The sequence below is a fragment of the Notamacropus eugenii genome, chromosome 7 (genome assembly GCF_028372415.1).
Source record: "Notamacropus eugenii isolate mMacEug1 chromosome 7, mMacEug1.pri_v2, whole genome shotgun sequence".
Lineage (NCBI taxonomy): Eukaryota > Metazoa > Chordata > Mammalia > Diprotodontia > Macropodidae > Notamacropus > Notamacropus eugenii.
In genome coordinates, this window is record NC_092878.1 from 93,041,141 (window position 1) to 93,067,873 (window position 26,733).

General features: G+C 36.9%; 1 protein-coding gene and 1 long non-coding RNA gene across 3 annotated transcripts in view; one reads left to right on the plus strand and one right to left on the minus strand.

The window, feature by feature from the left end:
* Window positions 1-26,733, minus strand: part of VEGFC (vascular endothelial growth factor C) — a 158,568-nt gene that overhangs the window by 110,545 nt on the left and 21,290 nt on the right. The gene's annotated exons all lie outside the window — the stretch shown is intronic.
* Window positions 1,955-26,733, plus strand: part of LOC140513989 (uncharacterized) — a 45,185-nt gene continuing 20,406 nt past the window's right edge. The window contains exon 1 of the long non-coding RNA XR_011970423.1: window positions 1,955-2,052. This is a non-coding gene — a long non-coding RNA (uncharacterized lncRNA). The remainder of the gene's footprint in view (window positions 2,053-26,733) is intronic.

Genomic DNA, 26,733 nt, shown 5'->3' on the forward strand with positions numbered 1-26,733 from the left:
TAGATAATGATAATGTAGACAGATGGATTTAAAAAAAAAACAGTTCAGTTTACATAAGACCAACCCTGCGTTGACTGATCTCAGATATTATGACATAGAATTCTGGCCCACTGTACTGTTTCATGACTTCCAGAGATTACAGTCATGATGGGAAAGGGTAGGGGGGGCTCAGCTCTCACTATTATTGGTGGCATGTTTGTGTGATTATCATCATTCCAGGTGCAGACATAGAACTCCAAAAGTGTTGTTTACAGTACTTAAACCCACAAGGTTTTAAAGATTGTTATAAAATTACTCATAAATGACAGCTCATATATTGACAATAACTTGTATTATTTTGGGGATCACAGATGCAATGCTTATAACCCTGTGGGTTTCCTTAGGTTTTAATTGTGAAATTTTAGTCATTGGACTTCTAATGATTCATTAAATTATACTGTGATCTAACATATCGAGAATGCAGGCAAAGAAATGGGAAGGAAATGGAAATAATTTATAATTGGTCAACTGACTTCTCAAAGTCAAATTAACTTGGATTTACTTTTGTTTTCCTTAATTCTGAAGCTGGAACTAATATAAAGAAGTCACAGGACTAGGAATCAGAAGCCCTGGGTTCTCCTCCTAATTCAGGCCCCAATTAGCAGTGTGAATTTAGACAAACCACTTAACCTCTCTTGATTGTACTTCCTCAGCCAAATCACTTCACCCCTTCCCATCCTCTAGCCCCTGCCTCCCCTATCCTCCATGGTCATTCTTATCTGTAACAAAGAGTAAGATTCAATGACCTCTCAAGTCCCTCCATCTCAAAATCCAATGAAACCCATATAAGTAGTGCCACATCTGCCAGCGAGTGGCTGCACTTTCAAGGTCACCTGCTTCCTGGAAGTCTCTAGCCATTCAGTTAGTCAAACCTCCTCTCAATATGACAATCCCTAACCCAGCAACAGACTTGGTGGTTCAGAATTGCCTGCAGTGACAGAGGTAGTTTAGTAGTTCCTTGAAATGTAGGAACTTAGTTCACTATGATATCTGGAAGACCCTTGTGCTTTGGTGCAGCAGTTTCAGAAGGATATTTGCTTGTCAAAATTGAGCTCAGGAGAGCACCTCATCTTTCTGACCTAAGGCAGTCCCAGAAGCCTTTACCTAGTTCACTTTGGACCATGAATAAATAAGCTATGCTGTAGTGAAAAGAACAATGCATTTAGTCATTAGAGTTGGGAATGAATCTGGCTTTTCTAATCACTCCCTCTGTGTCCATAGGCAAAGCATTTTACTAGGCAAGCTACAGTTTCTCAGATAGTAGATGCTCCAAAATGCTGAAGTACAGAGGTATCAAACATGCTGCCCACTTTGGAGCTGCTGCTGAACCAAGTTAAGATGTAATTGGCAAATATTTAACGAAACAAAAATAAAATACAACATAGGTAATGTTATTATGTGGTTTTCAAAGTCAACATTCTGTTTCTATTTGAGTTTGATACCTCTGGAGTAGAATAGAGGGTAGAAGGTTTTTCTTTTCTCTGACAGGATATCAGGGTCTACATTCCCCTATTCCCTTCTACTCTCCAAGTCTGAATTTAGCTGTTCCATTGACTCACTGGTTTGCCAATAGACCTGGCTGAAGTTCTATAAACTGGAAGTCCAAAAGGCTGGATGAAGAAGATGTTCCAGAAAAGCCCAGAGAAGACTCCCATGTCCATTAAGCCACTGGAATCAATATAAGTACTAATTCCAAGCCTCCCACCCCAACCACCCACTCAAGTATTCCATTATTAATCCTTCTATCTGAGGAGGACTAGAGGCCTCAGCCCCTTCTTTCCTCCTACATTCTATAAATATTCTCACTTCACGGAAATCTTGAACAAAGCTCTAATCTGTCCTCCTGACTCTTCCAGGTAGCTAGATTCTCTGAAACTCATATACCATTAGCATTGATTCTCCTTATGCCAAGAAAATGAATACTAGCATGTCGCTGACCAGCAACAGGCTTCAAGATGAAATACTGTACGTAAACCCAGAGAAGTTTTGGAATCATGACGGAACCTCTGACTGGTATGTCCACTGATCATTCCTCACATCCTTTCTCTAAGAAATAATTTCTGAAAATCAGATACCCTCAGAATGTCCAAGCATAATCAACGTCATCTTTGCTAGTTCCTCGACTCCCATGAGATGGGAAGAGCAGAGCCTGGCATGAAGCCCACAAGACTACAGGGCTATCTTTACATATTGATAACCATGATTGTTAAAAAAAAATAACTGCCACTTATTTAAGTTCTCTTTTGGAACCTAGATTCACAAAGACTTATTCTATACAGTTAGGAAGTTAGGAAGAAACACGTGCAAGCCTTTGACTTAGAGAAAGATTTTTGGTCTCAGGAGTCTTCTTGACAATCCAGAAACAATGCATATTCCTCTGGTGGTAGAGTTATTTATAAAGTAAACAAAAAATGTCCACCAACATGAAAGGGAGATATTAAGGGGATGATCTATATATCAGTATGATTATCCAAAAAATAATTTTGACTTAATTCTTCCTCTACTAATTTGCCTAAAATGCAGTTCGGGAAAGTTAAGCAAATTGTTTTCCACTGGCCAATTACTGATTTTAGCCCCTCCTGCTGATACTTAGAATTAATAGAATTCTTTTAAAGAAGACTCTTCAAAGGAGGAGTACAAAACATTTTTGGCTTTATCTCCATGGAAAGGATTTTAGGTACTGGTCACTAGGGGAAGAAAGCTTTTTTAGCTAGTTACATTAAGTTTTTTTTGTTTGTTTGTTTTGGTTAACATCCTGTCTAATCTTGAGAAGAAATTTCTCAAAACATGAATAAAATTATTCCTAAGTCAGATTTCTAGAAATATAATAACAATAGAAGTATGTAATCATAAGAAGAAGAACAAGCTAGGATTCATATGGCACTTCAAGGTTTGTGAAGCACTCTGTGTGCTATTGAATGCAATCTTCATGACAGTACTGAGAGTTAGGGGCTATTATTGTAACCATTTTACATATGAGGGAACTAAGGTGGAGAGGAGGCTTGACCAGGGTCATACGGCTGTCAGTGTCTTAGATAGGATTTGAAATCAGCTTTTTCTGCCTCTAATTTCATCACTCTTATCCATTGTGTTACCTACCGGACTCTAATATAATAATCTAATGGATTTTCAATTGTCACTATAAATAATTTTTTAGAATGTAGCATCTTAGGAAACATGATTCACGATTGAAAGTGTTTATAGTGTGGTAAGCAGATGCTTTGAATTATTTTTCAATTTTCTGGTCACAAAGCAGAGCTGGCTTAGGCACTCCCATTACTTCAGGAGATATGGTACCTTGGAAAAGTCTTTAATATCTTTCTGTCTCTGTCTCTCTCTGTCTGTCTGTCTCTCTCTCTCTCTGCGTCTCTCTGCGTCTCTCTGTGTCTCTCTCTGTCTCTGTCTCTCTCCATCTCTCTCTGTCTCTCTCTCTGTCTCTGTCTCTCTCTGTCTCTCTGTCTCTCTCTCTGTCTCTCTCTCTGTCTCTCTCTCTGTCTCTCCCTCTCCCTCTCCCTCTCCCTCTCCCTCTCCCTCTCCCTCTCCCTCTCCCTCTCCCTCTCCCTCTCCCTCTCCCTCTCTCTCTCTCTCTCTCTCTCTCTCTCTCTCTCTCTCTCTCTCTCTCTCTCAGCTTCCATTTCCTCATCTGTAAAATGAGGGTGTTGGATAAGATGGTCACTAAGATCCCTTGCAACTCTAAGCCTGTCATCCTTCTGATATGATGCAATGAGCTCTATGATCCTGCTTACCATTGGTGAGGCTTTTCCACCAGAGGAATATTTTTGACTTCTAGTGTCCTGGATCTAATTTCTTGCTTTGAGATGATATTTGCAAAGTACTTATCATAATGCCTGGCACATAGTAGGCACTATACATATTTATTCCCTTTCTCCTTACACATTGCACTGGGAATTGTAGGCAAATCATAGGCCACAGGAAGCCAATAGGATGGAGTCTTGCTACTGTTAAAGATGTGTTAATAAATGCTCCACATGTAAGAAATGCAAGCCCATAAACTGTCACTTTGTTCAAATACACCTACTATTTTATTATCTGACAGTAACGGGAAAATACTATCTTATTTCAAAGGAATTCATTTGATAACTTCTATGTGGCGCTCAGAGGCAGAATTGTAGGGTAACCATAATTATCTGTGCTCCCAATCTCCCTATCCTGACCTTCTATAACAAGAAACTGGTATACTTTCAGTCCATTTCTATTATCCCTTCCAAACTCTAACCTGACTTCCCCTTCAAAATCAATTCCCACATCCTTCATGCTTCGGTTGAAATGACTGATGATGATGTTTTAAGTGTTGGGATAAGGGTATACATTTAAACAAGGATCAAAGATAAATTTCAAATACCTATCACTGAAGAGGAGGATTTCTTTGGCATTGTGATCTTCATAGGGTCCCTCAAATCACTGGGTATAAAAATTTCTTATTTCTTCTATGCATGAGTTTTTCTTTTGCCATCATTTGGGAAATTCCCTTTAAACAGTAGTATTTCTAAAACAATGACCTATGATTTAAAATTGGTAGCATTAAAATATTTTTGATCAGGTTGTTTGTTCTTTAGGAAGATTATAAATTACAGATAAAAGCTGCAATTAGTCTTAATCCATTTGTAAGCAAAATGAAACTCGAATGGGATCAGATTAATTCATAGGTTGAATTGTAGATATAAATATAGAGGTCTTATTTAAAGAAATTTACTGTGTAGTATATTAAAGTGATGGAGCATTGCCAAGAAAATAATCACAGGTTATCAGGAAGATGATATTCAGGAAGGAAGAAAAAAGATGTTAATGTGTAAATTAATCCACTTGTGGGGGAGGGGAGAAAAGGGGACAAAATACAAAGGATTCTCATGAAAGCAGGAAACAAAATAGATTGGGAGAGACTAATAGTCCATCTGGAAGCATAGCTAGTGTGTATTTTTATGTTGCAATAATAAAACCAATGTTAGCTTGGTAAGCTAATGGTAGGGTGAAGGACCCATTCCAACTGCTATATCACACCTCTTTCTCCTTTCATCCTTACTTCCCCTTTCCTCCCTGACTTGGATTCCATTATTTGGAGCTTACCTGAAAAAGTATATAACCAATCATCTGTTTCTGACACGGAACAGAATATTACCTGATTAATCACAAACCTTAATGTGTCAAGGGCAGTTGGGTGGTCTTGGCAGAAGTCTGGCATTTTATTGTAAAGAGACTCCCCCCCCATTAGGAACTTCAAGGTACCCTAAAAATATCAGAGAACCAAAAAACTCCAAAATATTTCAAAGTTGGATGGGAACTCTGCAACCATCTTATCCAAACCATACCCCCAAAAGGAACCATCACCATACATAGAAAGAAGGTGGCCATTTACCCTTGGCAGAAGATCACCACTATATCCTAAAGGCAATGTAATCCACTTTTGAATAGTTCTAAATGTTAGGAAGTTTTTTCCCCCTTACAACAAGCCCATGTGACTGACCAAATTAATATGATCCACCTTAGGCACAAGCATAAATACTTCTTTTAATGTTTATAGGGGCTTTACCATTAACTAAGTACAACCCAGGTTAAGAGACTTTAGGCAAGTCATTTAACCATTCTGGGTTTCATTTCCCTCATCTTCAAAATAATACATGTGGACCAGATGATTTCTATGATTCTTTCTAGCTCTAAAAACATTTGATGAAAGTAGCTAAGATCGGAAGCAAAGCAGAAAATTGAGGAAAAATTACAGACACATCCTCAGAGAAAGTCTAATATCTCAAATATATAAAGAACTTAGCCAATCTATAAGAATAGAAGTCTCTCCATAATCTATCTATAGATAAATAGATAGGAGTCTATCTGTAAGAACACACCAATGGATAGATGGTCAAAGAATATGAACAGACAGTTTTCTGATGAAGAAATCAAAACAGTTTATAGTCAAATGAAAGAATATGATTTTCTGTAATTGCGTAAGGTCAACAGGCTACTGAGACTTAAAATGATTTTCTTCATTTTAAGGCAAAACTAGTGTGGGACAAAGTAGAAGATGGTATATCACATTATATGGCATTTATAAAGGAAGCATTGTAATTATCTAGATAAGCTCCTTTATTGCCACTTAACACTTTAAAATCCATGTAGGGTTATTTATGGCATATACCACATATTTATCACAATATATTGATATTTCCAGAGCACAGTTTTTGCTTTTCAAAGCAATTTGTCTCCTCAAAGGCTATTTACATTTTTGAAACTGCCCTAACATTTCTGTTTAAATATGGAAATTGTCAACCTCTCCAGCCATTGCTTAGAGAATTCACGAACAGATACTAATTCAAGAGAGACAGCATGGAATAGGGGACAGAGACCCAGTCTTGGAATAAGGAAGACAGGTTCCAATTTTGCCTCTGGTGCAGATTAGTGACTGTGTGTGAGAAACAGAACCTCCTAGCGCCCTGGCGACTCTAAGATGAAAAGTTGTAAATCAGTTTCTGATTTGCATGAATGGAAGTTTTCACATTAGGGAATGTCCTACAGTGGATAAAATCATACACATATAAATTTGTCTAGACCAAAATTAATTTAAAAACAAAACAAAAAGATTTCACACTTGCCTTGGTGTCCTAAAAACACTGTATAAGGCCAGACCTATAAGCATGGATTTTTGCCCTCAGGACAAAGTCTGTTAGGGTCTGGATCAGGGGCAGCTGTAGAGGGCAATTTGGTTTTAGGTGCAATGATCAGGAGAGAGGATGGTTCATCCCCTACTGTGGAGGATGCAAAGGAAATCGGGATATAAGAATAGTTCCAAGGTGATAGAACTCTGGGTGGAGGGGAGAATGTAGAAGTTAAGACTATGAAGTATATAAGATTGAGGAAGTACTATCCGCTGAGGAAGAAACATTCTGACCACATGTAAGCACTCTGGTGGAAAGTATCCAATAAATTCTCCCTCTCTCGTTAAATATGCTTACTATTCAAAATTCAATTAATCTACAAGCATTTATAAATTATTATTTTCCAGGCAATGGGTTAAGTGATATGGATGCAAAGAAAAAGCAAAAAGCAGTCCCTTTTGGGCTTCCTAATGAAAAGACAACATACATACTAGATTAATACAGAGGAGATACAAGGCAGCCTTAGAGCTATATCTGTACTGATGGAACAGATCAATGTAAATTTAGTTAAAATTCAAGTATAATCAAATTAGTGGATAATGATCCAAAAGACAAAGAGATATAAAATGTATAGTTCATAATTTGCCATGATAATTGCACGTGAAAATTCAGCCTGTAGTAATCTACCTGGAAAAATGATGATCCTATCTAAAAATTTTCAGTAGAGTTTAGTTTTTTTAATGTTTTAAACTATGAGAGTAAATACTAATGCAATGAAATTTTATATTACAACAAAAAAAAAAAGAAACAAATCAAACAAGCAAATATGTTAGTGGCTTGTCATCACTGGGACTTTTCCTTTTGGGGGGAGGGGAGAATAAGTAAATCATTACCTCTAGGAATTTTAAATGAATCTTTGCCAATACTATTTCCCAATTTCTATTTTCTGGTTAGTAATATCTGATTACAGTGTAGCATTACTCTAAAATACAATGTTCTCAGAGGAGTAGGTATGCATACATGTAGGGATGATTATGGGAAACATAAGAGAAATAATTATGACAATACTCATGCTGGGCATCTATGCTACAGCTGACTAATCTTTAGTCAGGGTGAAGCCATCAACTCTTCACTAAGAATTAACTACTTTACTCAAAGCTGTGGCACAGAATGGAAATTAGTTATATTCGATGCAAAAGACTGGGAATACTTGCTGACATATTTTTCATTAATACCCCAGGAATACTGGGCATAATCAAAACATGTACCAAAAAACTAATAAACATCTTCAAAAAATAGATTTTTAAAAGTTCAGAGAAAAACAATGACTATAGTTCACAGGTATAAAGTATTTAAAGTTTACAAGAAGATTTATTTACAAAGATTTCTCACATGTGAATTGTTTCCAAATTACCTATCTATATATAGTCTAACCTCCCCCAACTTTTTAGAGGAAAGGTCAAAATCAACATCATGTTAGAAGAAGAAAAATGAGGAAAAAAATAATTGGTTCCAACCTGACCTATTTAAACAAAGTCTTGATACAGACAAAATGAGAAAGAGATAAAAGAACAGACATTGATACTATCATCATTTCCAGGGAAGAATAAACACATACACACTCCCCCATGTGACATTTGTTTTATAAATACTTTATAAATCAGCTCAATGTGTCAGGTAAGGGGGTTTCCTCTAAATTTATTTATTTTAAGCATTATTGGGTATCAGAGCAACTTACTTCTTTTTTCTTATCTACACAGTCCTGATCAGATCTTTTAATGCTGTTTCTTACAAACAAGTCACTATGACCAAAATGTGCCGCAGGTAGTATTTAAGCCTATCATGTGTCTCTCCACTGCCCTTGGAGACTGCAGACCATCTCTGGAGGAATAACAGGACTCACAAATGGGTTTTCTTATTTGTTTCAGGAGGAATTTTAGGGTTCTTGAAGGCACTAACTAGTTTCTCAAATTCAATCCACCCTGAACTCCTCTTTCTCCTGAATTCTAGAACCACTGAAGGGGCAGCTAGGTGGTGCAGTGGATAGAGCACTAGTTCGGGAGTCAGGAGGACCTGAGTTCAAATCTCACCTCAGATGCTTGACACTCACTAGCCGTTTGACCTTGGGCAAGTCACTTAACCCCAATTGCCTCATCCTGGGTCATCTCCAGTCATCCTGAAGAACATCTGGTCATCGGATTCAGATGGCTCTGGAGGTGAAGTGAGACTGGTGACCTGCACAGCCCTCTCTCACTCAAAATAAAGTCAAGTGCAAGTCATGTCATTATTTCTCTGATGACATGGTCTTCTTTGGCAACAAAGGATGAATAGGACCACTGAAGTATTTCATAATGGGATTTTTTTCATTCCTTATATTTGTAACTCCATTGACAAGTACAGTACCTAGTAGGTCTGATTGATTGCTGGTTTTAATTCACTGACAATCTTCAGTGTCTTTCAACTTGCTAAAACAGATCATAAAAGCCAAATCCCACAAGCAAAGAAGTAGGAGAGTATGGGGGGTGGGGGGAACAGCAGGAATGAAGAAAGAGAAGAAAGAAGAAAAAATGAGAGAATGATCAGAAAAAGAGAAACAAATTGGTTGTGGACACTAGAAATAGTAAATGGGGAAGTGAGTAGATATTGAAGACTGGCTGAGATGACAATTATTAGTGGTCCTGAGTCATAAAGAAAAAGTTAAATTATTTTCAATACATACTGCTTCCTACCCCAGGAATTACATAATAGAACTTAGAAAGAATTCTCACAACAATTAAATTTTATAAAATATTTAAAGGTTTAAGGTTCAGTTAGGTGGAAAGTATGTATCATACTTTAGTACCTGAAGACACTAAATAAATGGAATGTTATTGAATTTCTTTTGTAACTCCAGCACCAAGTAAATAGTAAGCACTTAACAAATACTGATTTATATAAGTCCTACTCTTTGAAACATTTAATATAGTTGTTATTATGGCAAAACTCAATATATAGTAACTCAAAATGGCTTTAAATTTATTTTGACTTCTCTCTAAATATTTTTTAAATAAAGACTTGTTCAAATGCTAAATCTGGAAAAAATATAAAAGGTAACTAAAATCTAGTATCAAGATTCAAGTTTTATGGAACATAGCATTTAAACTAGTTATTGTTAACTGCCTAATAAATATTCATTATGTCCCTTTGCAAGTCAGTATTGCTTCCCAGGACCTCCATTTTTGGATTAGATTATCGCTAACATCTCTTCCAAGGTTAACATTCAATGATTCCAAATTGTTCTCAGGAAGGTGGGAGAATCATTTTTATTTAAGCCCAGCAACCTACAAGTAAAATGCATAGTTCTAATCTTTTGGGACATTATATCCACAGAATTTCATCTCTGCACTCCACTTATAAATAGGCAAAGAATTAGGTTTCTAACAGTCTTAATATGAGGTTGACAAATTTAAACCTCAACAACTCAGGCAATAGAAAAAGAAGCTCATTTATTGTAGCTGATGTGCATTCTCCAAATGTCTACAAAAGTCTGTTTCGGTGTCCAGAATTTGGTTGGATCCATTTCTTTAATGGGTATTTTCAAATTATATATTCTGGATCTTTATAAGATCGTGTCTTTATCCTTTTGTCAGTTCATGAGAAGGAATGGTGAAGAAGAATGAGTAAAGTACTTCAGTCACAGATTAGAATCACGTTTCCATGTATCTAATCAATTCAATAAGTATCAGATTACACTCTTCAGGGCAGAGAATCTGCTTATATTTTCACACCAATTCCTAAGAAAGGTACTAAGTACTCAGTGGACACTAAATATATCTTATTGACTTAGAGATATTCTAATGACTTGTCCATTTAGCTTGCAGCCACTGGGAAATGATGTGACAAAGCTGAATTTAAGCAGTCCTACAAAAATGCAGGGAAATGTTTAACAATCCAAAGGGGATGAAAGCAGTCATTAGAGAACAGACCTAGTAAGATAGCAATCTTTATCAGGTTACTGCAGACTAGAGTACACGACTCTAGTACAAGCTCAGACACTTGCTGACTGAGAGAAACAACTGTCTAATGGAAAGTGAGCTTTCATTTACTGTGTGTTTATAAACAAATGATTAAAAACTGGCTTTTATTTGAAACAGTCTTTTCCCCTTGTTGCTCTGGAGTTGCTATTTTTTCTCCTGAGATACTAAACTTGATCTCTTTAAAAGGTAAAAGAGCAGCTTGAATACTTTAAAAACTGGTACTGGGCAGAGTATTTCCTAAGAATCGGTACTCTCTGTGGGAGCCAATCCGATTTCCTGAATCACCTCCGAACATTCCATTTAGTTTTATAATTGTAGTTAAAATGTTTCACATGACATCTGCAAACACTTGCTGACAGACAAGAAGATAAGCTTTCACTCCATGAATTGTATTCCCCAGATGTTCCAAATTAAAAATTAGCATACTTTCCTAATTTCTCATCATGATGAATATAATGAAAAACTCAATCTTGCAGAAGATCTACATTCAAGTAAAAGCTATGAATAATCTACAAGTTTAATATTTTCTCTCCTTTGAGTGAATTGCATACAAATATTTTTTTCTCACACATTTTCCTTGTCAATTCCTAGACTCAGCTTTCTGCTTTCCCTACCTCTGAATCCCAAAGGGTTTTAGTAACTAGTGACTTTTTTTTTCCACAACCAAATTACAGCTGGTCATAGATCACTCAAAAGCTTATTAATATTTTTAATAGCTAGAAGAGCCAAACTCCTCAAAACTTCTGTGATAGTTTACTTAATCAAATCTGAAATGTAGTCATTGCATGGAGACTATTGAAATATGAACATAAGGAGAACACAACAGTTTAAATGGAATCCAGCAGTTAAAATTCCCCTTCAATAAAGAGCCAAAACCCTAATTGGTAAAGAATGCTGGAGCAGAAAGATATATCGTGCACAATACCCCAAAGGTCACCAAAGCTCTGATAAAATAAGAGTAAAGAGAAGTTTCAGAGTCAAGGTCCCTCCACAGGAAAGATTCTGCCTCAGATTTTGAAGACTGTTTGAACAATGGGGACAATACTTATCCTACCCATATCACAGAGATGTTGGGAGAATGTGATAAAAAATACATAAATATCACATACCATAAACCCATGAGATAACCTATAAATATGAATTTCTTGTCCCTATCCTCCACCATCTTTTGTGATAACAGAACAAAATCATGTGCTAAGTTTAAGAGTCTCCAAGAAACTCTATCTAAAGGCTATGGAGAAACCTTCTTGGACCACTTCATGTTTCCTAATATGCTTGCTCAGCAAGCTTGTTTTAAATAGCTAGCTGCTTCAATTTACTCTCAGGGAGGGAGAGCACCCTCCCAAAAATAAAAGGGATGATGTTCACATTGGCCCCTTAAGTAGCTCTAACATGGGAAGTGTTTCATTGTGGATGGATTCACAGAGGCCCTCAGGTACAAAAAGTGACTGGAGGTTGAACCTGTTGACCTCTCTTGGCTTTTTTTGTTAAGTCATTTTTCAGTCACATCTGACTCTTTATGACATCTTGTTGAGATTTCTTTGAGAAAAATGCTGGAGTGGTTTGCCATTGCCTTCTCCAGCTCATTTTACAGAAGAGGAAACTGAGTCACAAAGGGTTAAATGACTTGCCCAGAGTCACATGGTTAGTAAGTGTCTGAGGCCAAATTCAAACTCAGGTCTTCCTGACTCCAGGTTCAATGTTCTAGCCACTGAGTCACCCAGCTCTCCTTGCTATATGCTAAAATTCTGAAGCCTGTAGCTGTACCTTACACATGGAGTCAAATGGGATTCTTACAAAAATTGGAGAAAATATAAAGGAAAGCACAAATCCTCCTCCAAGAGGGTTCTGATTAGCGGTAAGACAACTGGGGTTCAGAGACTAAATCTGGGACCAGCTAACTGTGTATGTTAAGCTTAGGTGACTGTACTCAAGTAAACTGAGTTTATTAATGTAAAATTATGGGATGGTAATAGTAGATGTCTCTAAAGTATTTCTCCTTTTTAACCAATGTTATGTTATACTACCCTAAAAACTGGTATGTCTGGCAGGAATAGTGTGGATTTTTAATTTCCATGGCTTTACAGAACAAATCATATCTGAAATAAGTGGGCCCCAGCTACATGTAAAGGTTCCAATTAACACCTTGGGTCACTTTGAGAAAGGCATAAGAAGCTTTTAGGCCTGAGTATAATACACACCAGATGACAGATTCCAGAAAGAAAAAATCTGCCACATGTGCATGAGATGAAACTTCCCAGCTGTTGCCAAAAGCATTGAAAACTTCAGCACAAAAAAGACCTAAAAGTGGACAGCCAGAAGAGTTGAATGTAGGTCCCTTTGGGAAAGGTAGTCACTAGGCACTGGCATCTAAAAGGAATTTATAACATTCAGACCAACTCCTGGTTCAGTGCCCAGCTTTTATCAGGTAGACAAACGCTGGCACACAATTACCTTTACCAAGAACTTCACTGTTGTGGACTGGTTTTTTGTTGTTGGGCGTTTACTTGCAATAAAATAATGTCCAAAAGTGATGCTCTTAAATGTATCTAGTTAGAGAAATTTGGATAGCCAGGTTTTTTCCTCTAATTGTATTAAACATTTCATCTTTTCTAAGTGTTCTGAAACATCAAATTTTGTACTTTCTATTACTTCAGGGGAGTAGCTAGGTGGCAGAGTGGATAGAGTGCCAGGTTTAGAATCAAGAAGACTCATCTTCCTGAGTTCAAATTTGGTCTCAAACACTTACTAGCTGTGTGACCCTGGGCAAGTCACTTAACTCTGTCTAAGTTTCCTCATCTGTAAAATGGCAAGCCACTCCTGTATTTTTGCCAAGAAAATCCCAAACAAGGTCATGGAGAGTTGATCATGACTGAAACGTTGTTTTAGGATCATCTATTTCATACTTAAAGCCTACATGCAATAATAATTTATCCATCACAGCTAGGGAATATATTGTTCTCTATGTTAATTTGATAGAAAATTGAAGTTTGACCTTTAAGGATTATGATATAGTAGAAAAATTAAATGAGTCAACAAGCCTAAGCACCAATCCCATTTTCACTAATTACCAGCTGTGTGACCTTTAGGCAAATCATCTAATCAATGAGTCTCAGTTTCCTTACCTGTGAAATAAAGGAATGAATAAGGTCATTTACAAACCAAATTTTTATGATCCAAAAAATCCTGAATAAACCGAATTCCAGATGTCCCTACCTTACAAATCACAATATTCTGAAGATTTTTTTTTTTTGGCATGAAACAGTTTTGAAGTAAATTAAGATCATCATATGAAAATAAATTATATTATACTGTCACTGGCACCTATATGGTACAGTGGATAGAGTCCTGGGCCTGGAGTCAGGAAGACTCATCTTCCTGAGTTCTAATCAGGAAACATACCTACTAACTATGTGAACCTGGGCAAATCATGTAAACCTTTTTGCCTCAGTTTCCACATTTGTAAAATGAACTGGAGAAAGAAATGGCAAATCATTCCAGTATCCTTACTAAGAAAACCCCAAATCGGGTCAAGAAGAGTCAGACAAAACTGAAATGACTGAATGACAAATGCTGTCCTTGGTGGCTACTGAGATATCAACCATTAAATTAGTGCCAATCATAGTGCTGTGCCAGGTGCTGGGGACACTGACAACCGTTAAATAGGACCTGCTCTTAAGGTGCATACATTCTAATAGGAGAGACAATAGGTGCATGTATAGATATAATAGATACATATAATGTATGTGAATACAATAAAATTTTAGTGAAGAAAGCATTGCCATCTAAGTAGAATTGCCATCTAAGTGAAAATTGAAAGAGGAATTTTACAAATGGTAGCCCTTTAGGCGAGTCCTGAAAGAAACCAGGATTTCCAAGAGAGAGAGGTAAGAACAAAAATGGGGGAAGGAAGTAGCTTGTGTGAAGTTATGAAGAATTCAGGTTCTCCTTTGCCAAAGTTCAAAATGAATCTGAGTCTTGGTTTTTATTTTTAAAAAATGAATGCATGATTTTAATATCACCTTCACAACATTTCCATTTACCTAACAGGAAGTGGAAACTAATTTTAAAGCTAATTTTACTTTGCCTTTTAAAGTTCCTTATTTTAAAGTTAATAGCTTTGTAAATCTGTGACATCATGATTGCAAAATGTTGCTGAATAAATAGCATTACACACGACATAGAAAGACTTCTATTGACACTGGCCCCCAACACTGAATATCCCATTTCACCTAAAATTGGCAATGTGAGCAATAATATGGGAGAGTCACCAAAGAAACACAAGAATGCAACCGATGACAGAGAAGGCATATTAGGCTTTTTCCATTCCCAGGAGAGGTCTCTCTACAGGGCAGCTAGGCAGCACAGTGAATACAGTGCTGAGCATGGAGCTGGGAAAACTCATTTTCATGAGCTCAAATCTGGCCTCAGAAACTTACCAGTTGTATGACCCTAGGCAAGTCTCTTAACCCTATTTGCCTCAGTTTCCTCATCTATAACAATGAGCTGAAGAAGAAAATGGTAAACCACTCCAGTATCTTTGCCAAGAAAGCCCCAAATGAGGTCACTAAGAGTTGGACACTACTAAAAAATGAACAAGTAAAACTCTTTCTCTGTTTTGAGAGTCAGAGAAAAAAGACAAAACAGATGACAAGTTAAATCCCCAGCTACCTACTAGAGAGTGCTACAGGAAAACATGGAAATGTGGGGTTTGGTGAGTTTTTCTGAACTGGAAATTTGTTGGTGTTCAAAATCATTCTTAACCAGGTGTAGCAGAATGGAGTGGAAGAACTTAAAAATTGCGTGTTTTCTCTTCACTTTTGGACAAAAGAAAAGACTAAGATTCTTTTTTATAAGACTATGAATCATATGACTAAGGGCTGTCCAGGAGAAAGGGCTTTGTGTAGAAGTTCTTAGAATGTAAATCCTAATTTTATTTTAAAATATGAGAACCAAGTTCGCTTTAACAATATTTATATTGTAGCAATTTGAAAGTAATATAGCTGTAAGAACCATCCCGAGAGAGATGAGAGCTTCAGACCATCCACAGGATTCCAAGGGCAAACCAAATCATACAGCACACCATCACTCTCTACCCCTTCTACTCTCATTATCATTCCCTCCTGTCCACCAATATTTCATTCATATTCAAATGACTATCTAGAACAGAAAAAAAAAAAGTCATAACAGGATATGCACTTCAAACCTGGGTTTTGTGGTATGGGGACTTCTTCTATTGACTTGGGTGCTCTATAAATAACTTAGTCCATAAATGAGTTGTTTTTTCAGTTGTGTCTGACTCTTTGTGACTCCATTTGGGGTTTTCTTTGCAACAGTATCGAAGTGGTTTGCCATTTCCTACTCTAGCTCTTTTTACAGATGAGAAAACTAAGGCAAATGAAGTTAAGTGATTTGCCCGGTTTCACACAGCTAGTGAGTATCTGAGGCCACATTTGAACTCAGGAAGATGAGTCTTCTTGACTCCAGGACCTCTACTTCACCACCTAGCTGCCCAGAGATTAATAGCTGTATCTTAAAAAGTTGCCTTAACAGTTTTCAGATGAAGAAGTTAAAGCTCTCTATAGTCATATGAAAAAATGCTCTAAATCACTATTGATTAGAGAAATGCAAATCAAAACAATTCTATGGTACCTATCAGATTGGCTAACATGACAAAAGAGGAAAATTAAAAATGCTGAAGATGTGGGAAAGTTGGAACATATGTATCATTGGTGGAGTTGTGTGAATTGATGCAATCATTCTGGAGAGCAATTTGGAATTATGCCCAAAAAGCTATGTGCACATCTTTTAACCCAGCAATACCACTTCTAGGTCTGAATCTGAAAGAGGTCATACAAATGGGAAAAGGATCCACCTGTACAAAAATATTTATAGTAGCTCTTTTTTTTGGTGGCAAAGAATTGGAAATTGAGGGGATGCCCATCAACTGAGGAATGACTGAATAAACTATGGCATACAAATGTAATGGAATACTACTGTGCTATAAGAAACGATGAGCAGGTCAACTTCAGAGAAACCTGGAAATGCCTCAAAGAACATTGGACACAGTAACAGACATAATGTGTGATGACTACCTTTGATAGACTTACCTATTCTTAGCAATGCAAGTATCCAAGATAGAATCTTGGATCATGATAGAAAATACTGTCCACATCCAGAAAAAGAACTATGGAATCTGAATACGGATTGAAACATATTATTTGCTCTCTCTCTTTTTTTTTGATTATTTCTTCTTTCTCATGGTTTCTCCCATTGCTTCTAATTCTTTTTTACAACATGACTAATGTGAAAGTAGGTTCGATATGAATGTATATGTAGAGCTTATACCAAATTGGGGTGGGGGAAAGGAAGAAATGGGGAGAAAATTTGGAACTCAATATCTTATGGAAGTGAATGTTGAAAACTAAAAATGAATACATTTTTTAAAAAGAGAGGGAAAAAAAAGAGTTACCTGAAGTTCAGAGAAGTTAAATGACTTGCCCATGTGATCAAGTGAGTATCATATGTGGGTGCTTGTACACATAAGTATATTCATATGTATATACATATATACATACACATACCTACAAATATATCATTCTGAGCTTAAATACCAAAGAAGGAGCATTTTCATTGACACCAAAGAACTTGATTAAAAAAGTGATTTTGCCTGAAACTATGAATCTCCATTTCATATCACTTGATTTTTTTTAAAAGTATGTAATAAATTTTGCATATTACTTTCAAAATTGTCCTTATCTGTGCTTCCTTCTAAACTTCCTTTTGTTCTGTGCCTTTAAAAAAAATGTACTTTTGTCTGTCATCACTATTTCTGAAGTCCCCTCCCCCATGTCTCCCCTTCAGTGAACTAAGTGAATGAATGGGGAAACCTTGTAACACATAAGTATCAGTAAATAAAATTAATCCACACAGTTGCCATGTCTAAAAACAGGTATCTCTCCATCTTGTGTCTAGAACCTCATTGTCAGGAGAGGAATAACATGTATGATGGCAGGCCTGATAGCTTCCCCTTATTGGTGATTGGTGATTATATCACAATTTGTTCACTTTGCATGCTTAAGTAATACTAAGTGTAATATAGCATTATCTCCTCAAAACAATCTTGTGAGGTCATGTCAGCTACACAGCTAGGTGGTGCCATGAACAGAGAGTGAGTTGGGCCTGGAGTTAAAAAAACCGGAGTTCAAAATTCAGCCTCAGAACTTACTAGCTATGTGATCCTGGGCAAGTCACTTAACCCTATTTGGCTCACTTTCCTCATCTGTAAAATGGGAATAATAATAGAACTTCCTTCCTAAAGTTGTTGTGAGGATCAAATGAGATAAAAATTTGTAAAGTACTTAGCACAGTACCTGACACAATTAAGCACTGTATAAATGTTCGCTATTACGTCCATCTTTCTTTGAGGTGAGGAATCTCAGACTTAGAGGGTTCAAGTGACCTGTCCAGGGTCATACAACTCATAAATGTCAAAGGTGGGTCTTGAATTCAGAAGTCCCATGTCTCCAGGTTTCCCCATTCATTCACTTAGTTCACTGAAGGGGAGACATGGGGGAGGGGACTTCAGAAGGAGTGATGACAGACAAAAGTACATTTTTTAAAGGCACAGAACAAAAGGAAGTTTAGAAGGAAGCAAATATAAGGACAATTTTGAAAGTAATATGCAGAATTTATTACATACTTTTTTAAAAAAATCAAGTGATATGAAATGGAGATTCATAGTCAAGAGTCAGAACTCTTTCCATTACCTCATGTTCACTCTAAAAATCACAAACTTTTAGGGAAGAGAAAAGGGTAAGAGAATAAGCATATATTAAGCACTTATCATGTATCAGGTACATTACTAATATTATCTCATTTGATCTTTTAGTTATAAGAACACTAAGTATAATGGATTTTTTAATCCTTGGATAATTTTGGCCTTATTAAAAAATTCTTACTTGGCAGTGGTTGTCATAGTTAAAAGAAAGACTGAGAACTCAAGGAACACAAACAATGAATCACCATCATGTCAAAAATGAATAAGGCTCGAACCCAACAGGATTAGTGTGCTTTTTAGCGAAGGCATTAGCATCCTGACCCACAAGCAAATATGAATCAGAATATGTGTTCCAATTTTTAAACACAAACTTGGAAAAGGTCTTTTAAGAAAGGATAAAGTAACTAATTACATACAGCAGACACAAACACAAAAAAGAAAACAATTTGAAATATTCCACATAGGCAAGTGATATTGTAATAAAATAAACAATGTTGACTTTAAAGAGTTATGCATCTGGCATTTACTATTAACTAGTTATTCCCTATGAAATTATTGTGGCCTGGGAGCTCAGAGTTCTGTTATAGACCATGCTGGCCTAAGTGTTGAATTTATTAGGAGTCCAATGGAGGAAAAAAAAAACGCTCAAGTGTCTGGGTACAGCAACTGACTCATTTATTGTCCATACAATAAGTAAATAGTAATTTGGGATAAAAGTTGCTGAAGGCTCATAGGAAGTCAAGTAAATACCTGTTTAAAGTTAAACAAAAGAAAAGAGCACAATTTTCTTTCCTTTTTGTTTATCCTATAAATTGAGCTAGGTGAACAGTCAAAAAGTCTTTAGAAATAGTTATCTATTGATAAAGCAATATGACCATTTCTAAAAAAAAATCAATACTAGATGAAAAGACAATTGAAGTTATGAATTGTTTTAATAATGTTATTGTAATTGTAACTAACATGCATGTAGTGTTTTAAGTTTTACAAAGCATTTTACTCATTTTATCTCATTTGATTTGACCCTTACAATAACCCTGTGAGGTAGAAGTTATTGGTATTCCCATTTTATAGATGAGGAAAACAAGGTTTGTAGAAGTTATGTGACATGCCCAAAGTAACAAATTCATTAAGTATATAAGGAAAAATTCACACTCAGGGCTTCTTGATTCCAAATCTGGCACTCTATCCACAAGATAACCTAGCTGCCTTGTGATTATATTAATATAGGAGAGTCCATTATACATAGCATATGTTTCTCAACAGGTGCTGCCATGGGATAAGGCTAATAATCTACAGTCTTCGATGGCAGAGGCTATGACTCCCTGAGCTGACAATTCTGTAAACACTTAGACCAGAAAGTTCCCATTCAGAAAATGGAATGACACATCATGTTGGTTGAAACCAGAGGTTCATTGTTCTGAACATAGCATTGAGCTTCTTGTAGCTGCGTGAATGTTTTCAAAGTAAAGTAGAATATATGAGGTCAATCCCATTTTCTAGATTCTTCTTATGTTAGCTGTATACTAACACATACATACACACATATATACATATAAATGCATATGCATACATACATACACATATATATGTATATATCCTATATGACTCTGGAAGAGGAGAAGGAAAAGAAGGAAAAGGAGGAAGAAAAGAAGGAAAAAAGGAGAAAAAAGGAGAATTAAGAAAAAAAGGAGGAAGAAGAAAAGAAGAAGGAAGAGAAATCTATCTTATCTAGTATGATAGTGAAAAGGTCACTCACTTCCTTGATTCCAGTGTTTACTGACATGACAGATTTAACCTTTTCTATTTTTCTGACCTGGGCTGGTTTACCCTCATTAGGTAGCCTGATGGTCCTCCACTCTCAAGGTCTCAGCATATTGCAACTATACTTAGTACAGACAAACAGATAAGCTTGCATCTCACAACCATCAAACTCAAGCAATTCAATAGTCTCATCCTTGCTCAGCAGAGATTACAGAAGCATGTACTACTATATCCAGTCATTTAAAATCAATGAACGTTTTTGAATGAAAAACACAAATGAAAATTTGAGAGAAAGGCAATTATGTATTTGGTAAAATTAGAGACATAGATAGGAAGCAGTGTGGTTCAATTAAAAGAATGTTAGATTGGAGTCAAAGACTGATTTTGTGATGCTGACTCTTCTACTTACTGTGTGACTTTAGGGCAAGTTATTCAGTCTCTCTGGTTTATTCAAATGTAAAATACAGATAAAAATTTCTATAGTACCTAGCTCATAAGATTGTTGTAAGGAGCAAATAAGATAATGTATTTAGCTTGTGAGTCATGTGAACATCAAGACAGAAGATTAGACATTTTCTCTAATCTTCACAGTCTTTCCAAACCCCACCTGCCCTCCAAGAACTATATGTAAAAGGCAAAATCATTGCAGTTGTCTCCACAGGCCAAGAAAACAAAAAGTCTAATGAGATAATAACCTGAGAAATTAATACCAGAGAAGGCTAATCTTTTATCCCTGATGCACTCATTTAGCGCTTCCTCCCCTACTAGCCATCACACTCCAGCAGGGGGACACAACCAAACAATCTGCCTGTTTCTGGGATCCACTCAGCAATTTGCTTATTAAGTCTCTGTTGATCTTGTCCTCACCTCACTATTCTGTGCCAAAAATCAGAAGAACTCAATTTTTCCTCCAGTGGGGAAGAGGTAAAGGAATAGGAAAGTACAAGTGTACTCAGAGCAGAATGGTAGTATAATAGCACTCAGCTGGTGGAGGAGGAGAGGAGAAGGGAGGAAAGAAGTGGAAGAGAGAAAAAGGGAGGGGAGAGGAGGAAGGAGAGGGAGAGTGAGAGGGAGATGAAGAGAGAAAATGAGAGAGAGAGACAGAGAGAGAGAGAGAGAAAGAAAGAGAGCACAAGCTCCAGTACACCTGAAGAAAATAAGCCTGATATGCAGTTGGTTGGTACAAATTCTGTCTCCCATGAAATCATTTGGGGCAACCACTGAGGCTGATGAAAACTGTATCAGTCAATATGGGAAAAGACTCACAAAGTTTAATGGTCCAGCCCTTGGGAAATCTGTCATCGAAGGGGAAGGAGTCAGAAAGTGACCAATGAGGGCGACTATAAAGGTAAAAAGACTGAAATTACCAAAGATTTTACTAGGCAGAAAAGAGTTTAGAACATTGAACACAAACATATAAATCAACTGGAAGATTTTATATATAGACATAGATAGATATGAGGATGGCCACCAACATATCTAAACAAAAACAAATATTTCCAAATACATACCACAAGACAAAGGAAATTAAACCAACATCTGATGATGCTAAAGTATCTATGGATTCCAAACAAACCATGAAACCACAGCAGAATGCTCCTAAATAAGTCAAGAGAGAAATCAGAATGATGAAAGCTTAATTTATGGCTTGCAGAGCAGAAATAATTGGATGAGTACAAAAATTTGAATATATACTGATGTCTCTCCAAAGAAGCAAAGAGTAAATAACTGACTGGGAATACAAATATATAGAAGAAAAATAATCTGGAACAAGAAAGCAAAAATACATCTGTTAAAAGAAAATATGATGTCTGAACTTACAAAATATATTAATATCAAAGACAAGATGTACAGATGCAACTTAAGGATCATAGTCTCCCAGAAGAATATTGTAAATAAGGAACAAATAATGAAAGAAATAATATAAGAAAACTTCCCAGGATTTCTGAATAAAACAAAACAAAGTGACAATTGAAAGAATCTACAGATTTCCACCAGGAAAAAATATTTTTCCAAGACATGTTGGTTAAATACAACAATTCACGTGACAAACAATAAATTCTGCAAGTGACCAGGAAAAAAACTTCAAATATAAAGGAAATTTGAATAACCTGAAACTATTATTCTGCACTTCCAGAAATATCTGAAAGGAATGGCAAAGGAGCTCAAGAAACAACTGAACATAACATGCAATTCAAACTTTAGCATAATCAACAACAAAAAATGGACATTCTATAAGAGAGACATTCAAAATATTCCCACTAAAAATAGATGTGAACAGATTAATCACTTTGCAAATACCCCCAGACATAAGCACAAGAAAGTGAAATAAATGTAGCTACCAAGGAAAACATAAGCAACAAAATAAATTACTGCAGAAAAGGGAGGAGGGACTAGAGAGAGGAAGATGACTGTGGAGTTCAACAAGAACTACAAAACGAGACACTTGTAAGACATTTCTTTCTGAAAGTACCTAGGGAAATAGAAAGAAAAATATAAGTTAAATAAATATAATAGTAGAGAAACAGGCCTGATCTACTACATGTCATAACATCCTGCTTATCAGTGAATCAATATTTTCTTTTTTTTGAATTTATTTATTTAACTTTTAACATTCATTTTCACAAAATTTTGGGTTACAAATTTTCTCCCCATTTGTCCCCTCCCCCCACCCCAAAACACTGAGCATTCTGATTGCCCCTATCACCAATCTGCCTTCTCTTCTATCATCCCTCCCTTCCCTTGTCCCTATCTTTTCTTTTGTCCTGTAGGGCCAGATAACTTTGCATACCCCATTGCCTGTATTTCTTGTTCCCTAGTAGCAAGAACACTACTCGACAGTTGTTCCTAAAACTTTGAGTTCCAACTTCTCTTCATCCCTCCCTCCCCACCCATTGCCTTTGGGAAGGCAAGCAATTCAATATAGGCCATATCTGTGTAGTTTTGCAAATGACTTCCATAATAGTCGTGTTGTGTAAGACTAACTATATTTCCCTCCATCCTATCCTGCCCCCCATTGCTTCTGTTCTCTCTTTTGATCCTGTCCCTCCCCAAGAGTGTTGACTTCAAATTGCTCCCTCCTCCCATTGCCTTCCCTTCCATCATCCCCCCCACCCTGCTTATCCCCTTTTCCCCCACTTTCCTGTATGGTAAGACAGGTTTTAATACCAAAATGAGTGTGCATTTTATTCCTTCCTTTAGTTGAATGTGATGAGAGTAAACTTCATGTTTTTCTCTCACCTCCCCTCTTTTCCCCTCCACTAAAAAGTCTTTTGCTTGCCTCTTTTATGAGAGATAATTTGCCCCATTCCATTTCTCCCTTTCTCCTCCCATATATTTCTCTCTCACTGCTTTTTTTTTTTAAGATATGATCCCATCCTATTCAATTCACTCTATGCTCTCTGTCTCTCTGTGTGTGTGTGTGTGTGTGTGTGTGTGTGTGTGTGTGTGTGTGTAAGCCCACCAACTACCCAGATACTGAAAAGTTTCAAGAGTTACAAATATTGTCTTTCCATGTAGGAATGTAAACAGTTCACCTTTAGTAAGTCCCTTATGACTTCTCTTTGCTGTTTACCTTTTCATGCTTCTCTTCATTCTTGTGTTTGAAAGTCAAATTCTCTTTTCAGCTCTGGTCTTTTCATCAAGAATGCTTGAAAGTCCTCAATTTCGTTGAAAGACCATTTTTTCCCCTGAAGTATTATAGTCAGTTTTGCTGGGTAGGTGATTCTTGGTTTTAGTCCTAGTTCCTTTGACTTCTGGAATATCCTATTCCATGCCCTTCTATCCCTTAATTTAGAAGCTGCTAGATCTTGTGTTATCCTGATTGTATTTCCACAATACTTGAATTGTTTCTTTCTAGCTGCTTGAAATATTTTCTCCTTGACCAGGGAACTCTGGAATTTGGCCACAATGTTCCTAGGAGTTTCTCTTTTTGGATCTCTTTCAGGTGGTGATTAGTGGATTCCCTGAATACTTATTTTGCCCTCTGGTTCTAGAATATCAGGGCAGTTTTCCTTGATAATTTCATGAAAGATGATGTCTAGGCTCTTTTTTTGATCATGGCTTTCAGATAGTCCCATAATTTTTAAATTGTCTCTCCTGGATCTATTTTCCAGGTCAGTTGTTTTTTCAATGAGATATTTCACATTATCTTCCATTTTTTCATTCTTTTGGGTTTTTTTGTGATTTCTTGGTTTCTCATAAAGTCCTTAGCCTCCATCTGTTCCTCATAAAGTCCTTAGCCTCCATCTGTTCCATTCTAATTTTGAAAGAACTATTTTCTTCAGTGAGCTTTTGAACCACCTTTTCCATTTGGCTAATTCTGCTTTTTAAAGCATTCCTGTCCTCGTTGGTTTTTTGAACCTCTTTTGCCAACTGAGTTAGCCTATTTTTCAAGGTGTTATTTTCTTCAACATTTTTTTGGGTCTCCTTTAGCAGGGTGTTGACCTGCTTTTCATGCTTTTCTTGCATCTCTCTCATTTCTCTTCCCAGTTTTTCCTCCACCTCTCTAACTTGATTTTCAAAATCCTTTTTGAGCTCTTCCATGGCCTGAGCACATTGAATATTTATTCTGGATGTTTGGGATACAGAAGCCTTGACTTCTGTGTCTTTCCCTGATGGTAAGCCTTATTCTTCCTCATTTGAAAGGAGATATCTGTTCACCAAGAAAGTAACCTTCTATGGTCTTATTTTTTTTCCCTTTTCTGGGCATTTTCCCAGCCAGTGGCTTGACTTCTGAGTGTCCTCTCCATACCTACCTTGGCTCCAGATCTGCCCAGCCAGAGCTTGGGGTCTGAGATTCAAATGCTGCTTCCTAGCCTCAGGGCTCTATGCAGGGGCAGGGCTGCTATTCAGTGTGAGATTAAGTTCCCTCAGGGGGTTTATGTGGAAACCGTCTACAATGGATCCCAGCTCCTGCCTGCTTTGGGAGCCCTTGTCTGCTGCTGCCTCTGCTGCTGCCTCCCGAGGGGGCTTGAGTTATGGGGACATCCCGCTCCCCTCTCAGCAAGCCAAAAAGACTCTCTCACTGACCTTTAGTGCCAGTGGATGGAGGGACCTGCGTGGCTGCTGGAGATTCTGTCCCTGAAGCCTGCTCAGATCTTCTCCTCTTGGTGCCACACAGCCAAGGCAGGGCTGGGCTCTGCTCCTGGTCATGTGCGACGGATCTTTGATGTTGGTTTTGCAGGTCTCACTGGGACAGAAATCTCCTCCACTCTGTTGTTATGTGGCTTCCACTGCTCCAGAATTTGTTAGGAGTTCTTTATAGGTATTTTATGGGCTGTGGGTTTCGGAGCTAGAGTATGTATGTCTTTCTACTCCTCCATCTTGGCTCCTCCCCCGAATCAGTATTTTCTATGGGAATAATCTTTAGGATGGGAAGGCACATTAAAGGGGAGATAGAGAAAATACAGAGGAATGTATAATGTACCTTATTCAAGTCAATATTAAACAATGAAGAAAAAATAATTTGCTATGTCATAGAAAGAAAGGTAATGGTAGAATGGATGAGGTAGAGAAGAGAAGGACTGAAAACGAAGAAAGACAAGGGAGGAAATACTGATTCAATTTTAGAAGGGGATGCTACACTCCCATGGAGGGAGAGATAGATGCTGTAATGGGACATAAGACCTGATAAAGGGTATAATCTGCAGAGATTTGTTGTATTGAGACCACTACCTCTGAGAAAATGTAGTGGCTCCAGGAATAACATCCTGCCTCTGGAGAAGAGGAATAAGAGGTCCTGGGGGTAACTGACATACAGAAAGGTTGGAGGCATCAATTAAGAAAGATTTCATGGTAAATGAGACAGAACATGATCATGGGGATAGAAAGGAGTAGAAATGGATCACACAATCAGGAATACAGGAAAGTTTCTACCATGAAGCAATACTTGTAGCCTTTCTATCTCTTGTAGGAATTGATAGTTTTAAAAAGGAGGTACACACATAAAAATTACAGGCCACAAAATCTAAAAAGCAATAACAGAATTGCTTAGAAGAGGGAACTCAAAATAGGTACTTCAGAAGCTTTAATTCCATGAGGAACACAGAGACTAAATATAAGTACGAGGTCCATGAATCAAAGAAGTTTAGGATAGACAGAACATCAAGAAAGTAAATAAAAATAAGGGAAATTCTTAGGAAAAAGTGTGAAAAATATGAAAATAAACTAACAAAAGAAGCTTAAGGAAAGCAAGGTAGGTTCTATTTACTAAAAGAGAAAAAAAGAAAGTGGGAAGAATTAGATAATTAGATGAAAGAAAGAAATAAAACATAATAAACAAAACTACAAAACTGGGGACAAGGTTGACAAATTGGGGAAGGGGAACACTTCAGGATAAGGGAAGAGAACCTTGCCTTAAAGCGGTCATAACTAAATAACTAAAATAATAATATAACTAAAAGGAGAAAGTAATGTCTTTAAAAAGGAAGAATATCTTTAAAAATGAGGCGAAGAGATGCACCACACCCTTGAATTCATTATTTATTGTATTCTAAAACTGTTAAGTACAACCTTCTCTTTAAATAAT